At 43.3% G+C, this 16,751-nt stretch overlaps 2 long non-coding RNA genes across 3 annotated transcripts; one reads left to right on the top strand and one right to left on the bottom strand.

Annotated features, from left to right (window-relative positions):
• Positions 1-11,490: 11,490 nt before the first annotated feature.
• On the top strand, positions 11,491-16,489 carry LOC124690624. Of its 2 annotated transcripts, XR_006998785.1 has the most exons (4): positions 11,491-12,215; positions 14,805-15,050; positions 16,021-16,070; positions 16,170-16,489. It is a non-coding gene; the product is annotated as an uncharacterized LOC124690624 (long non-coding RNA). The 2 variants fall into 2 exon arrangements; XR_006998784.1 differs by having other exon boundaries at positions 11,496-12,215; positions 16,021-16,489.
• LOC124690730 lies at positions 12,577-13,774 on the bottom strand. Its single transcript, XR_006998789.1, has 2 exons — positions 13,520-13,774; positions 12,577-13,429 (listed from the first exon to the last, which is right to left on the bottom strand). It is a non-coding gene; the product is annotated as an uncharacterized LOC124690730 (long non-coding RNA).
• Positions 16,490-16,751: the final 262 nt, after the last annotated feature.

Raw genomic sequence — 16,751 nt, 5'->3', positions numbered from 1 at the left:
ACAAATTTTGCTACAAATAAAATCCATCAGAATACAAAGGGGCATGGCGTTGCAACATTGTGTTTTCCCTATTCCTGGGTTTTTGAAATCATGCGAATCAAAGAGCATTTTATAAGTTACTACTGATGAGGATTAGTTTCCCGATCTTTCACGATGCACCTTGATGATCCATAGGACCGATAAATCTTGAACTCCCTTGACAGATTCAAGGATACTCAAGCACATATGATTACTCTTGACAACTCAAGAACTCACACATCTTTATTGGATAACTAGACGAACGTCCGAGACGCCGTCATAGGGCCAACCCCGTAGGGATGGTGATACTGGAACCAAAGGTTCTACATGATCTGAATCAAAACTAGACTACTCAAACCCTAGCCGCCCCACCTCCTTATATGAGGGGGAGGGTGGCCGGCCGGCCAACCCCTATTGGGTTGGGGCGCCCACTCATGGGCCTAACCCTAATTCGACTTGGACAGGCCCAAGTCAAATAGACTCTATTAAAACCCTAATTTGGCCCACGACATGACCTGGCTACATTATTTCCTAGATAACAATGCTACGATACAATAATAATGGTACAACCTTAGACTTAATCCTCGTATCTATGGCTGTCCTAGTGTACCATGCCTGGATATCCATATCATTCTCCCCTTCTTCAAGAAGCGTTGTCCCCAACGCGTGAGGGTCTGCTAGAAAAAGGGTAAGTCAGATAAGAACATCGCCGATCTTCATCCTCAAGCCTCGCCAGTCTTCCACACCACATCCTCCCTCTCGACTAGCTTGTCTTGAACTTGGCCCCCCTTTGGTCTTTGACGCCGTCAACCTGATTGAGACATAGGCATCCTCCAAACACAAACTGAAAGTGTAACATGCATACCACCCAAGACATACAGAACAAATTCCTGCACGCCATAGATCCAAATAAGCCGAATACACCCGAGTATGCGCCCTTCTGAAACACCAATGTCTTCTTCCTTGAAAAACAAAATTTGCCCTCCACGACGAACAGCAACAGCAGCAACAACAGCAGCAGGAAACAGCCAAAAACTGACTCACGGCAGAAAATTCCTGTCGCGGCAGAGAAACTGGCAGAAATCCTGCCGCGGCAGAGAAAACTGTCAAAAATTCTGCGAGGTCGGTCGGCCGGCCTGGTGACCGGACCATCCGGTTGTGGAGCCGGTCTGCCGGGCGGCGCACCGGCCGCCGGACGGATCTGCCTTCTTCCTCGCGAAATTTGCTGCCGTGGCACAGATTTCCGCCGAAACCCTGCCATGGCAGAACTTGAGCAGCGTTCCTCCTTCTTCCCCCTTGCAGCCACCACCTCCGCATGCACGAAGGCCGTGAGAACTTGACTCTGCTGCCCAACTCCTCCTCCTTGATCTTCACCAACACCATGGCGGCGACGTACCCAATGGTAGCCACAGCAATCGAGCAAGAACAACTGAGCAACAAACCAATCTGCACCGTGATCAACCTAGCAATCTGATACCACATGATGAGGATTAGTTTCCCGATCTTTCACGATGCACCTTGATGATCCATAGGACCGATAAATCTTGAACTCCCTTGACAGATTCAAGGATACTCAAGCACATATGATTACTCTTGACAACTCAAGAACTCACACATCTTTATTGGATAACTAGACGAACGTCCGAGACGCCGTCATAGGGCCAACCCCGTAGGGATGGTGATACTGGAACCAAAGGTTCTACATGATCTGAATCAAAACTAGACTACTCAAACCCTACCCGCCCCACCTCCTTATATGAGGGGGAGGGTGGCCGGCCGGCCAACCCCTATTGGGTTGGGGCGCCCACTCATGGGCCTAACCCTAATTCGACTTGGACAGGCCCAAGTCAAATAGACTCTATTAAAACCCTAATTTGGCCCACAGCATGACCTGGCTACATTATTTCCTAGATAACAATGCTACGATACAATAATAATGGTACAACCTTAGACTTAATCCTCGTATCTATGGCTGTCCTAGTGTACCATGCCTGGATATCCATATCAAGATGATATGGGGTGGCCCGATCTTCTCAGTAAGCAACGGTGGTGATGATGATCACGGGGTGATGGCAGCGGAGAAACACGACGATATAGTGGATGATAACTTGTATGACGCAACGAGATCTCTCGATTGGTCCCCGTCGCCGGATGCAACAGCTCTCAACCCCGCAAGATATTCGCAACTCCACACACTTGCGCACGTAGCCGCCGACCACGAAGCGGTAAGTTGCAACCGTCTAATTCCCAATGGAACAACGAGATCACACAAGACTTAAACAGGATCTACACAATATCCAAGCAATATGGTGTAGGGAATTCAATAGTTTTGCAGAGCAAACAACTAAGAACTAGGGTTTATCTTAAACGTGGTCTCTTTTAGTACGCGGCAAACCCAACACAAAATCCATACTTATATCCTGCCAAGGCGTAGTAGGTGCCGGTAACGGAGTATACAAACCGTGAGGCTTCAGCTTGGACTTGGACTTGTTGCAAGTAATGCATCTCCTCACATATCTATCCACGTCCCGCCTCATCTTTGGCCAATAAAAGTGGTCAGCTAGCATGAGTAGCGTCTTCTCACGCCCAAAGTGACCCATCAAACCTCCAGGCATGTGATTCCTGCAATAAGAGCAAACGCACGGACGATTCTCGGAACACATAGTTTGTTAGCTCTAAACAAGAACCCATCATGTATGTGATATTTTTCCCATGCTTTACCAAGAGCACATAAGCGATATGGTTCAGCAAAATCATGATCAGTAGCATACAAATCACATAGTATCTCTAAACCAGGAATTTTAACATCAAGTTGAGTTAATAGCATATTCTTCCTAGATAGAGCATCAGCAACAATGTTATCTTTTCCCTTCTTATGTTTAATGATGTATGGAAAAGACTCAATGAACTCAACCCACTTAGCTAGACGCTTATGCAAAGTAGATTGAGCTTTCGGGTATTTTAAAGCTTCATGATCGAGAATGTATGATAAATTCTTTTGGCCACAAATAATGTTGCCAAACCTCAAGAACTCTAATTAAAGCATACAATTCTTTATCATATATACGATAGTTCAACTTAGCACCGGATAATTTCTCAGAAAAATATGCAATTGGGCGACCCTCTTGCATCAACACACCACCAATTCCAATACCACTAGCATCACATTCAATCTCAAATTGCTTATTGAAATCGGGAAGTGCAAGCAACGGTGCAGAAGTTAACAATCGTTTCGGTTCATCAAAAGCATGATCTTGGGCAACGCCCCACTCAAAGACAACACCCTTTTTAGTCAATTCATTCAAAGGTGCAGCAACGGTAGAAAAATTGGGCACAAAACGGCGATAAAACCCAGCTAGACCATGAAAACTTCTAACTTGACTCACATTCATGGGAGTAGGCCAATTTTGAATAGCTTCAATTTTAGACACATCTACTTCTACTCCATGCTTAGAGACAACATAACCCGAAATATGACCTTATCTTTGCAAAATGTGCACTTCTCAAGATTACCATAGAGTTGATTATCACGCAACACTTGCAAAACATGTCGAATATGTATAGTATGATCAGATTCATTGCGGCTGTAGATTAATATGTCATCAAAGTATACAACCACAAATTTGCCAATAAATTCACGCAAAACATGGTTCATTAATCTCATGAAAGTGCTAGGTGCATTAGTTAACCCAAAAGGCATTACTAACCACTCATATAAACCAAATTTTGTTTTAAAGGCGGTTTTCCACTCATCCCCTTCTTTCATCCTAATTTGATGATAACCACTACGCAAATCAATTTTAGAGAACACAAGCAGCACCACTCAATTCATCTAGCATATCCTCTAAACGGGGAATAGGATGACGATATCGAATAGTAATGTTGTTTATAGCTCTACAATCTACGCACATACGCCAAGTACCATCTTTCTTAGGAACTAGAATAACAGGAACAGCACAAGGACTAAGGCTTATGCGGATATAACCTTTGTCGAGTAACGCTTGTACTTGCTTCCGTATCTCCTTCGTCTCTTCGGGATTAGTGCGATATGGCGCCCTATTGGGCAGCGATGCTCCGGGAATCAAGTCAATTTGATGCTCAATACCTCGCAATGGCGGTAGTCCTGCGGGTACCTCCTCCGGAAACACGTCGCCGAATTCCTGCAAAACACTAGAAACACCAAGAGGAAGAGGGGTCATGTCGTTAGAAACCAAAACCGTACCCCTGTACAAAAGCACAAGAGGCATGGCCGTAGGATCCTCACTAAATTCTCTCATGTCTTCTTTGGTGGCTAATGAGACTAAGGAATTCACTCTCTCACTTTTCGTTATATCACTCACGGCATTACAATTCTCTCGCCTATCTATGGATGCATCCTCCAAATTTACTTCAATCTTCTGACGAGACTCATTGACAATCTGTTGTGGTGACATAGGCTCGTAAGTTAATTTTCTTGCCCTTGTACTCCAAGTGATATGTATTGGCTCGGCCATTGTGTTGCACAGAACGGTCATAGAGCCAAGGCCGACCCAATAAGAGGTGACAAACCGTCATAGGAACCACATCAAAATCAATGCAATCCTTATACGGTCCAATCTCAAACTCAACACGCACCATATGGTTTACCTTCATCTCACCATTGTCGCTCAACCACTGAATATAATATGGATGCGGGTGCGGTAGGTACTTCAACTTCAGCTTGGTGCATAACTCCTTGCTTGCTAAATTGCGGCAACTCCCGCCATCAATAATGACCTTGCAAGCCTTGTCAGGACCAACCAAAGCTTTGGTTTGGAACAAATTGCAGCGCCGAGTAGATGCACTAGGCAACACATTAAGAGCACGCTGCGACACAACAATGGTACGAGCATCGAAGGATATGCATCTTCACCATCGGTGTCATAGTCATCATCGTCCGGAGCATTTGGATCAACATCATCTCCAGTCTCATACTCATTGTCCTCATTGATAAACATGACTTTGCGGTTAGGACAATCTCTCTTGAAGTGACCCTTGCCACCACATGTATGGCAAAGCATATCGCGGTTGCGCGTTGTAGACACACTAGAACCACTCGTACTTGCCGCAGATTCGGACTTCTTTGCATTAGATACATTGGAGACCGGTTTGCTAGGCGGAGTAGAGTAAGGAACGGAGCGCGTCGACGGTGCCGCGCGCCGTAGAGGGCGCGCGAGGTGTAAAACGCCCAGCTCCCGTAGCACGTCCTTTAACCTTTGCTTCTTCAGCCAACTCGTGATTCAGCTTCTCTTGCATGATGTAACAATTGATTCATATCGGTGTAGGTGTAATGACGAACAATGCCTTTAACATCATACTTCAATCCATTGAGAAAACGCTGCATTGTCATTTCTAGAGACTCACGGACACGACCACGCTGCATAAGCATCTCCATCTCCATGTAGTACTCATCAACAGTCTTCACACCTTGCCTCAATAGTGTTAGCTTATCAAATATATTCCGCATGTAATTTGTAGGCACAAAACGAGAAGTCATAACCTCCTTCATAGCACGCCATGTACGGATAGGTTGTGCACCATCTTCGTCGCGGTTACGAATCAAAGAATCCCACCAACGTAATGCATAACCATCAAATTCGAAGAAGCAAGCTTGATCTTCTTATCTTCGAGTAGTTGGGATGTAAGCTCCATAACTTCTCAATCTTGAGCTCCCAAGTGAGATATTCTTCAACATCAGCTCCCCCTTCAAACTTGGGTATGGAAAACTTGGGCTTACCCAATCCATCTTCTTCATCTTGCCCACGACCATTACGGCCAAGTGGAGCCCGACCACGCGGACGATGACCATGAGGCGCACCACGAGCATTGTGTGCGTCATCTTCAAGCTCAGGATCTTCATCATCGTCTTGTTGTTGTTGTGTAGTCAAATTCTCAATAGTAAGGCGCATATCGGTAAGAGTGCGCTGTATATCGGTCATTTGATCAGCCAATCCAGTGACGGTGATATTAGTAGCATCCAGCGTACTGTTTGATCTCGTCAACTCGTATCCTTAAGCTCATCATCCTTAGTGCGGAATTCACGTCGCATCTCGTTACGAAGAGCTTCATACTCCCTCCATGTGACGATATCTCGCCGAATTCTTGTTTTCCTGGTTAACAATCTTATTATCACTAGCGGACATGATTAGTAGGTTAGTGCACTAAATCAAAAATATATGGTGGTACTCTCACAACTCACTCAAAACCGATAAGAAAAGGAAATCTTACCGTTCCAAAGTAAATTAGTGTTGCTTACCACTTGTAGGAACAACTAGTGCACGGATGTAGCGAAGCGAATATCAAGGGTATAAGAACAATCACACGACAAAGCAGGATATATGTGGGGCTGTAGGTAGGCTACCTATTTGCACCAATAACAAGCTCTAGCGCTGACCGTAGACAACCAAAGATACTCACACAAGGCGATATAATGAGGCAATGCAACTATATGTGGGAAAGGTTGCAATGCACTAGAGAGACGCTAGCAAAGCTCAATGAAACGAGGCACAAGATTGCTCAACTACGGGTGCAGTAAAGTAAACTTAGGCCTTCACTTGATTCAACTAGCACAACACTTTTCTTTTTAATTTTTTCTTTTTGTATAACACACGCAGCTATGTAGCTCTTTTTGCTTTTTTTTTTTTTTTTTTTTTGACTCAACTCCTTGATAACACGGCCAACAGAAATTGCAAAGCACCAAAACCCTAACGAGCAGCCTGTCGAGCGGTAAAACTAGTCTCTTCTGGGGAAGTTCCTAGTCACGTATATCGATAGAGTCTGTGTCTATGGTTGGAAACAAGCACACTGTACGCTATGTGGACTCGGAATAACAAAACTGACACACTATAAGAAACTAGACACAAGATGATAGGGACAACGCAAACCCTAACAATTCTACTAGAAGAAAGATAAAGATACGCAAAAACAACTACGAAAAGCAACTAAAACTCGAAATTAGTGCAATCTAAGGCTATGGCAAACCCTAACCCTAATTTTTTTTTATGGCTTTTTCGGATAGGAAAACACTCACAACTCAACTATGGGGTGGATTGTGGATGGCTTACCGAGGAAAACTGGAAATCTGATACCAAGATGATACATAAGTAATAGGACTTAGGCAGTATAAAGTTCTCATCAATCAAAGTACCGTTTAGAAACAAGTTCACCTGTTGTTTAAGTAGCTTCGCACGAGCTCTTGTAATTGGTCCAATCCGAACTTCATTGGACTTGAGCTTCACAGCGAGGTTCATCATCATTTGCTAATGACGGAGGTAGTAGTGAGGTAGGGATGTCCTCATCATCTCCCCCTTCAAAAGGCGTCGACCCCGACGCTCCAAGGTCTTCTCCGTCATATGGTGTCAAATCAGCAACATTGAAAGAATTATCGACACCAAACTCATCAACTCGGAAGATCTATTGAGTATGCATTATCATTGATCTTGGCAAGCACTTTGTAAGGACCAGCACCACGAGGCTTCAACTTAGACTTCCTCAGCTTCGGGAACCTATCCTTGCGAAAATGTACCTAGACCAAATCACCAGGCTTGAACAACATCTCTTTGCGCTTCTTGTTCATCCTTGCAGCATTGCTCTTGCCTTTCTTCTCGATCAACTCTTTAGTCTTCTCATGGATCTTACGCACAAAATCTGCCCTCTTGGATGCCTCCATATTAACTCTCTCATGTATGGGCAAAGGCAACAAGTCAAGTGGAGTAATGGGTTTGAAACCATACACCACCTCAAAAGGACACAGCTCCGTGGTAGAATGTACCGCCACTGTTGTAAGCAAACTCCACATGCGGCAAACACTCTTCCCACTCCTTCGAGTTCTTCTTGATCATGGATCTCAACAGTTGTGACAAGGTTCGATTCACCACCTCAGTTTGACCATCGGTTTGAGGATGACAAGTAGTACTCGAATAGTAGCTTTGTCCCCAGCCTTTCCCCAAAGTGTCTTCCGAAGTAGCTCATGAACTTCACATCACGATCGAAACAATAGTCTTCGGGACTCCATGTAGTCGAACAATCTCCCTGAAAAACAGGTTAGCAATATGCGACGCATCGTCGCTTTTGTGGCAGGCAATAAAGTGTGACATTTTAGAAAATCTGTCCACTACCACAAATATAGAATCATGGCCTCTGTCAACTACACTACATGATTTCTCCTTAATTAATGAATGAGGTAAATATTTTGCCTCCGTTCAAAAGAAGAATAATCAACTATCCGAACTTCGAAGAAAAATTCGTCAATTCCTTTTTTTGCATATTTGTTATCTTTTGTCTAGCTGATTTTCAGCTTGGCATCATTCCAAATTTTCATTTGCATGATTCGCTCAATCTCATACACAGTTTTGATGATCATGTGTCACTGTTCGGTTGCCCATGACACCGGAGGACAAAACTCAAGATTGATAGCAAAATTCAAAATAAGCTAGCTTGTCCACCACAACTTATAATTGAGTTCTATAATTGAGATTTAAATACAAATCCCTAATTGATTAACTTACACTCCCTTCGTTTCAATTTATTTGAAGTTCTAAGTTTTCCCTAAGTGAAGCTTCTCAAAGTTGAAGCAATGTTTTTTTTTCAATATTCACAATGCCCAATATATACATAATGCAAATATATTGTATGAAGATGTATAATAAACTTAAATTGATGATGTTACTGGTAAACCTTAATATTTTTTGCATAAATTATATCAAACTTACATTAGTTTTTTTTGTGTGGGTAAACATTAAAGTAGTTTTACTTCGAACAAACTAGTACCTCAATTATTTTGGAACTGCGTAAGAGTATTCCTCAGTTTTGTTTTGTTTAACATCGTGTCATAAAATTTTAAAATACTACTAGTAAGAAATATATATGGCCAGTACATTTGCATATGTACTAGTGTTAAATATATATATTTTTCTGTTCATTTCTCAGCAAAACAAGGACATGAAAATATTATTCGCTATTCATAGTAGTCATCAGTTAAGCCAACAACCCAACACTGATACGTCAACAAGGGCATACAGTCTCCGTACCACAAAAGATATCTTGGATTATCTTTCATGGGGCCGAGGGAGTATTTAACTTGAGTAAGAGGCTTAGACATCTTTGATGCAGAGATGATTAAGACTTAAGCAGTCATTTTAGCACTACTGACTCTGTACTTAAATAAGATGATGTTTAGCCTTAAATTCTATCTTTTCAACGCATTTTAAAGTAGCAACAAAAATCTCTCCCATCGCACGCAAATCAAACCCAATAATATTTAGAACATGTTATCTTCACTTTCTACATGCATTTAGTTCATTAGATGTGAAAAAATTAAAGAGAAGAGTGATATTGGTTTGCATCTTTCTAATGCAATTTTCTCTCTACTTGATAATCTATCTTAGAAAATTCATACTTTCACTTATTTAAGGAGGGAGGAAGTACTAGAGTATGCCTCCGTGATAGCACGGGCTCAGCCGTGACGGCGACACCAAACAGACAAAGTTCTCGATTTGAGCTGGCACGAGAGAATATAATCCTGGGCGTGACATATGCTGATCCGTGCGCGTGTGGCATGTTGTGAGGCGCGGCAGCGCCAGATTCGTGTGCCGTACCTGCTCATCGTCCACGCAATTGTTGCATGCTGCCGGACATCACGAATCGGAATCTCTATCGGCTGCTGGCCGGCTGGGTGACGACTCGGATGTGTGTTCAGGGTCAGGAATACTAGGGAACATTGGCATGCATCAAAGGTATGGCTGGTTTTATCGATTTGTTTGTTTTGGGTTTAAAATATTGATAACTAGTGCTAGTAATAGTGTTCTACCTCTTGGGGTATCGTTTTTGGAGCAGCTGCTGGATGTTGGTGGATTTCGGTGGAGAGGTGTTCATCTACCACATTGTTGCCGCTGAGTTTCAGTGGCATGGTGCTTCAGGGTATCGACGACAGATGCGGGATGATGTATACGTGCAGGATGGTGGAGCCGTCTGGCGTCATGGTGGCATCGACGACAGGTCTTGCAAGGTTAATGCGATGATCTCTCTTGAAGATGGAGTCGAGGAAGACGGCGGGAGCAACTCCTGTGGCGTGTGCGTTGGCGTGCGCTGAGAGTCTGCTTGATTGGATGTGCTTCTCACCTGCTATTGGGCGATTTGGGAAGGCATTTAGTTTTTAGATGATGTGAGTTGGTGTATTGTCACCCTCTTCATCCCACTGTAGGTATAGTAAGGTTGCTTCGAGATTGATCTTTTGTATTGTTCTTGTAAGGTTTTGTGAATATCTAATAAAAAAAACCGTGTGCATCCTTTGGATGCAGAAGCTGAGGCGATTTTCTCCCATTTCGAAAAAAAATTAATTAGTATAATTGACAACCTTGCTAATGAATACAAGCTTAGATTTGAGTTCGATAACTCACTGCTTTGTATCAGTCCGGTAAGCGTTTGCTTTGTATTAGGTTCAAATTATGTTAATAAGTTGTTATTTTCATTAGTGCTGGACATCCTTGCTGTCTAAGTTTTGGTTCGAATTTGATAACTTGTTGGCTCTTTCAGCTGCCAAGAACGTTGGGACTTTCAGCTGCCAAGGAGGGCTTGGAGATGCTGAGGAACCTGGAGGCGAGGCCGTACTGTTTCTCAAGTGTGGTTGCACTACAAAGCGATAAGAGAGAGTCAAATGTTTCCAGTCATCGCATCAGTACTTTGCCCCCACAGAGCTTGACCTTAATCACCTACTCAATTGGTACCAACAAGCATTACCTTATACGTCGATACTTTCCAAAAGGGGAAAATAATGCAGCTAAGCTAAGCTAAGCCATGCTCATTAATCTGTACTAGGATGCAATGGCGCGGCGACACGCCGCGCCCGTGTTAGCGTTATCTATGGACACCATTTTGAATGAGATTGCAACGAAATTTGGTGTTTTCGGTACAACCCAAAATAATTACCTAGTGGCCAAGAAATTCAAAGACTTCACTTGTACTCACGAATTTAAAAATCCAACTAATTATTTTAATGAATTTTAAGAGACAATCTTGGTCCTTTGACCGAATTGCAAACATGAATCACTGAAATTAAATGAATGTTAGTGATTTCAGCATTAGACGAAATATTTCCGAAACTGAAATTTAAAACCATGAGGCTATCTACTCTTCAGTGTTAGTTTTAGTTTTTTGAAATGCTCGTGTGAGTTTTTTGGGTAAAGAATGCCTGTGTGAATTGTTTACGTTTCCATACTTGTATGAGCTGTTAAGAAACAAAATATCTCTTTTCGAAAGATGTGTAATCCGATTGCTTTGATCAGGATGTAAATTAGAAATGGCATGGATTTGCCTTTTCGTGTTGATGACTGTCTTAGCTTTAAGCTTGACAAACCTATCAGTACAATTGACCTCAGTTTGTGCTGAGAGGCGATATAATGGGAGCCAAGAGTGAGGAAGTCTAGCCATAGCAGTGAGGAAGTGACGAAGTCTAGTCAGTAAAATTAGTATCCATCCCCTTCCTCTCCTCGATTCCCAAATCGGTCGATTCATCCCCATCCTCCCCGCACCGGCTCTGCCTTGTCTCCCCACTCCCTGTCCACTCCAATCCAGCCTCAGGCAGGTCGCCGGCGTCTCCTCCCTCCCTTCCATTTTGCCCCACAACGCCTCGTCGGCCAGCAAGAACGCCCGCGCGGCCTTCTCCCGACCCGCCCTCCACTGGCACAGCTCCGCGCTCGTCTGAGCGCGCCTGACCACCAACTCCAGAAGCACCGCCGATTCGAGACTGTTGCGTGACGGATCAGCCGGTGGATGCCCAGGTCGGCGAGCAGCGGCTCCACGTCCGCGTCGAGGAGGGCCAGCCGCGCATCCACCTCAACATCACCACTGAGGAGTTAGTGGCCCCCCTTTTCGCAGATGAGCTGACCAGCCCGCAGCTCCCGGCCGGCGCCGTGTCACGATGAAGTTGCAGTGGGACGTGCTCGGGACTGGTCCTCGTTGTCACGCACGGCGACCTCGCGCGGTGACCTGGGTCGAGGTCAGCTACATCGCGTTGTAGCTTCTCGAGTCAGGCCTTGCTGGCACACGGACGGGGCAGCGAGGCGTTCATAGGTTGTGGCCACGGCCCGCATTGGCCATCATGTGGATGTGCGAATGCGAGATTGTTTGATCCAGCGCCGAGGAGTATTAATGTCGCAAGTGCTGATCCAATTCAGTCACCGGTATGTTATTTTGACCTATGTAGTTATGTTGACTAATATACTTAGCTATGGTTACATATATCACAAATGTTTTGTTCATGCTTACTGCTGTCAGCAAAAACATAGTGCACAGATTAAAAATGAAACCATCACATTATAAGGTAACTGAAAACACCCTGAGACACAATTTCAGTTTGGTAACTCAGTCAACTCGAGTTCGGCCATATTGATATCACTTCCCCTCATACTATCCGTAAATCTGAATGCTATGCTTATGTGAGCTAGGTGCTAATGTTTCTACTATGCCTAAATATTATTATGATATGCTTGACTATATACAACAGGGGATCTCTCCAGGGGATAAAAAGTAACACAAAGAAGATGAAATAAAATAGACAGTCTCTGATATATTCGTTGACCGCAACTATATACAACAGCACACAGATGCAGTAGAACACTATGGCAGTTTCGGCATTTACCCAAACGAATCGAACTATGTATGTGCTTGAGTGATCTCTCCAGATACCAGACTTCTTTGAAGGAGGAAAAAGTTTGAGGGGAAAGATACAGTTTGCATACCAATGAATTCAGGAAAAAGATCACCAACAGGAGGACCACCGCAGCATGAAACCCAGCATGAACTACCCCTTCACAGAACCCACCGCGTCCACTTCCTTGCCAATCAACGGAACACAATTTAGAAACGTATCAACGGAACACAATTTAGAAACTTGTAAATTTAATACTGAAGAAGTAGTAGTTGCAATCGTTATGCTCTTTAAAAGCTGAGCAAAAAACAATCATCAAAATTGCAGAAATTCATAAATTGGAAAACTGAAGAGAGAATCATATGCCGACATAACCTGATCTTTTTTCTTGCTTTTAAGGTCCTGATATAAGGACAGCATATCATTGTAGGCGATGCAAAATTGCAAGTAAGTACAAAGTTAGGAATAACAAAGTATCTTTTCAGATAGTGATTTGCCCCAACAACCCAAACCGTACTCTGTAGCCCTCTATGTAGAACATCACTAATACCTTGCAATACCTAGAGGGAGCATGCTTGTGTTTACCGCTTAAAAAATGTGTACACTATCATTACGCATGCAGGTTCATAACGGCCTGCTGAAGCATTGCTACCTATACCAAACATCTTTTAAGTGAATATGCCTCCGTGTCTCTCAATTCGTCTTTGAAATGACATCCATTAACAATTACCACCAGTCCAGCCACATCTGAAATTGATAAAAAAAAGTAGAGAATTAAGCGGACATAAAATGCAGACAGTTTAATATGAAAAGTACAGGCTTGTAATCACTGGGAACCTGATAGAACGGTGTTATTCTCTCTGCACGACTGCAGAACATGAAATGCTTTCAACAAAAGAAAGTTTGAAGGCTCTGGAATAGCTTTGATGACCTTTGTGCGTCGACCAATCTCGATCCGATAAGGATGATCTGGTGTCTTGTATTATATTTGATTGGATGGCATGCAACCTTCCACTGTGCTGCCCTGAAACATCAGTTAAGCCTAGTGTATATTTCATGCGGGAAACAAATAATTTTGTTAGCAAGTAACTATACAACAGATGGGAATCTAGCATTGATTGGTTAAACTACAGAAAATCAGCGAGTTAAAATATAAGTGCAGTAAGCCAATATGAGCATGTGTTTGTCGTAAAAAAAAACATATGTGTTTACTTACTGTCCTTTGATAGTAGAGTGGGCATTCACAGCTAGTATGATCAATTCCGTGAGCTAATTGTGTATTTATAAGTGATAATAGGTAAATGAATTTGCTGAAAATTTAGAAGGTATCCTGGTAATAATAGTGAAGTCGACTCGAACAAATTTTGCCATGTTGCTTGATCCCTATACCCTGCAAAATATTATTTTAGTATTGATTGATATGCTTGGTGGTAAAAATTTAGTTAAAAAATTCAGAAATCAAATGTAAATTGATCTCTTAGAATGGATGCTCAGAACGCAACAACCTAGGCAAGCACCTGGCTGAACAAAAAGGAATCAGTAAGATGGAGGTGATAGAAAAACCTAGAATCACGAATACATCAGAAAAAAAGGAATTAGTAAGAAGGAAGGGAAGTCCCATGAGCGATGCGTCACTCGTCTTGACCTGGCCCTGGCCGCAGCACGGTGGGGCATCGCGATGCATCATGCCGTGGTATGTGCATAGCAAGTGATATTTTTTGAAGAGTATTGTACCATTTACATGAGGTGTGACACCAAGCACAAAGTCAATTTTGAAATTCTCTTACTCGGTTACATATACGTATAACAAAAAGATCAAGGAAGTAATCAACCATCTAAAAAATAGAAGGAGGCCGAGGAGAACAGTTTCGGCATCCTCTTTTCTTATTGATTCAAAAGAGGATAAAAGAAATTGAAGCATCTGTCCAGTTCACATATAACAAATCCTTGGATGATTTTTTCTTCTCATGAGTTGCACTGCTGAAAGAGTATATACATTGAGTTAGTATCGCTTGTATGTAGATGTCCTGAAAGTATACCTTTTTTAGTTACTGCAGTAGTAGGTCATAAGTTTCTCCATTTCCTGTTGTCACTTTCTAAGATTGTTTCCTGTGGGCCGCAGGTCACACCAACCTAGCCTGGTCGTATCATGGCAATCACTCTTCCGGCTGAGCTGAGCTAGGTGTGATGATCTCCACCTCTCCTGATCGTTCACCTTGGCACATGGTTCGCCCTCAGGAGTTTCTACATGCACAATTCCGGGGAGGACAGCAATACTGTCATGTGGAGAGTGCATGCTATGGTAGATATGGTGGCGATGAGGGCGTCCAGCGGAGCAGAATGTGTTGTTGTACCAGGTCACCATTAGGTATGTGTTACATTTCATATACATAGCTATTTTCTGAAGTAACTGAATCCAGTTGATATTGTAACCAAGTGTGTAAACATACCTGGGACCACAAATTGGATAGTGATAGCCTAACCATCATGTACTAAAATCAAATCTCCAGATGCCATGTCACTTCCATAACTAAGTGTGTAAGGACCATAAGGAATACAAATGAGCAGTGATGTATAAGAGATAGCTATGGGTTATCCTACATACTGCTCCCAAGAAGTGCAAGATTTATTTTAATATAAAAATTCTAGACACAACTATTTGATTCCAAAATACATGCCTTTCCAAGTTGTAGCATTGTAATAGCACAAAAGGCATTCCTAAAGGTATAACTTTTGTAGAATCATCTTATTATGGAAGTGAATATACTATATTAGTATTAGAATCAAGGAAAAGTTCATAATTATGAATTTGCGCATCCATTATGAACTGAACAACTATATGAAAACACAATGCATTTCTAACTTATAATTTTGCTCACGTAGGAGCAATCGAAGAGTGAATCATAGTCAAAAGGTAGTGCAGAATTTTGCATACAAAATATATCAGCACATGGATATGTATAAATAAAAATGATAGGTCTGTACAAATATGATGGCCTGCAAAGACAAACTGATCAACCAAAGAGCAGTTGGGTGCATCTCCTAAAGGAGTGCAACAGTTTTCAGGAAGTGACAAAATCATATCCCTATCATTTCAGTACGATCTAACAATTATTTACCACTGCTTGTTTTCATGTTTCCACCGAAGCAGTAGATGAAACTACAATTAAACAATGACGTAAATGTCTGATCATAAAGTGCAAACGCCCAAACTTGAAAAATCTAACTAACCTGAGGCACTCTTTAATGCCATTAGACCTGGTGAGGCATATATGTAATGTAACCAACATACTTATTGCATCTTAATTCTTCATTCCTGATTATCTTGAATCCAACAGGGTAATCATATCGCTGTGGGCCTTGTTCTTTCCGCTACTCAGAACCTGAGGTAACCAAAAAGAAGGATCAGTTTATATTGCTGAAAAATTTATTTGATCAATATACTGCAGCTTGCAATACAAAACACACATGGCTGAAAATTGGGTAGTGTTGCTGGAACCCGGAGGCGTCCATCTCCAGGAAGGCTACAGAGCAGAAGACGTAGAGATTCCACAGCAGGTTGCGTGTGTTCCAGTGACCAAGACAGATGCTGTGTCCAAGATCGTCGAGCCTGTAATGATGTCTGCCAATGTGATGGCATGGATGCATGGATGGCTGCGTCCAAGATCGCCGAGCCTGTCGGTAGATGATGTCTGCCAATGTGATGGCATGGATGGCATCGCCAGACCACCTGAGCCAGCCGATCGCACCTCCACCGCAGGACAGTAAGGTCGCCGGCCCCGGCTTGCGGCTGCTCCACCCCAAGGTCACCGCCACCGGCCCACACCGCCACCGCCATGAGGTGGCCGTCCCTGGCCGGCCCCTGCACCTCCCCTTGGTCGCCGTCCTGCTCCGCCAAATCCTCCTCGCCGTCAGCTGCCTGAGGGAGAGGAGGGCGCTGAGCTCCTCCCCCGCGCCGCCAGCCGCGCCGATGGCCGCCTTGGGAGGCTGTAGAACGGCCATGGAGAAAGAATCCTAGGGCGAAGGAGAGTGCTGGAGTGCCCCATCACCTGCAGCAGATTGGCTCCGC

The sequence above is a fragment of the Lolium rigidum genome, chromosome 1 (assembly GCF_022539505.1).
Source record: "Lolium rigidum isolate FL_2022 chromosome 1, APGP_CSIRO_Lrig_0.1, whole genome shotgun sequence".
NCBI lineage: Eukaryota > Viridiplantae > Streptophyta > Magnoliopsida > Poales > Poaceae > Lolium > Lolium rigidum.
Note: the sequence above shows the minus strand (reverse complement) of the source record. Positions and strands in the feature narration are given on the sequence as shown.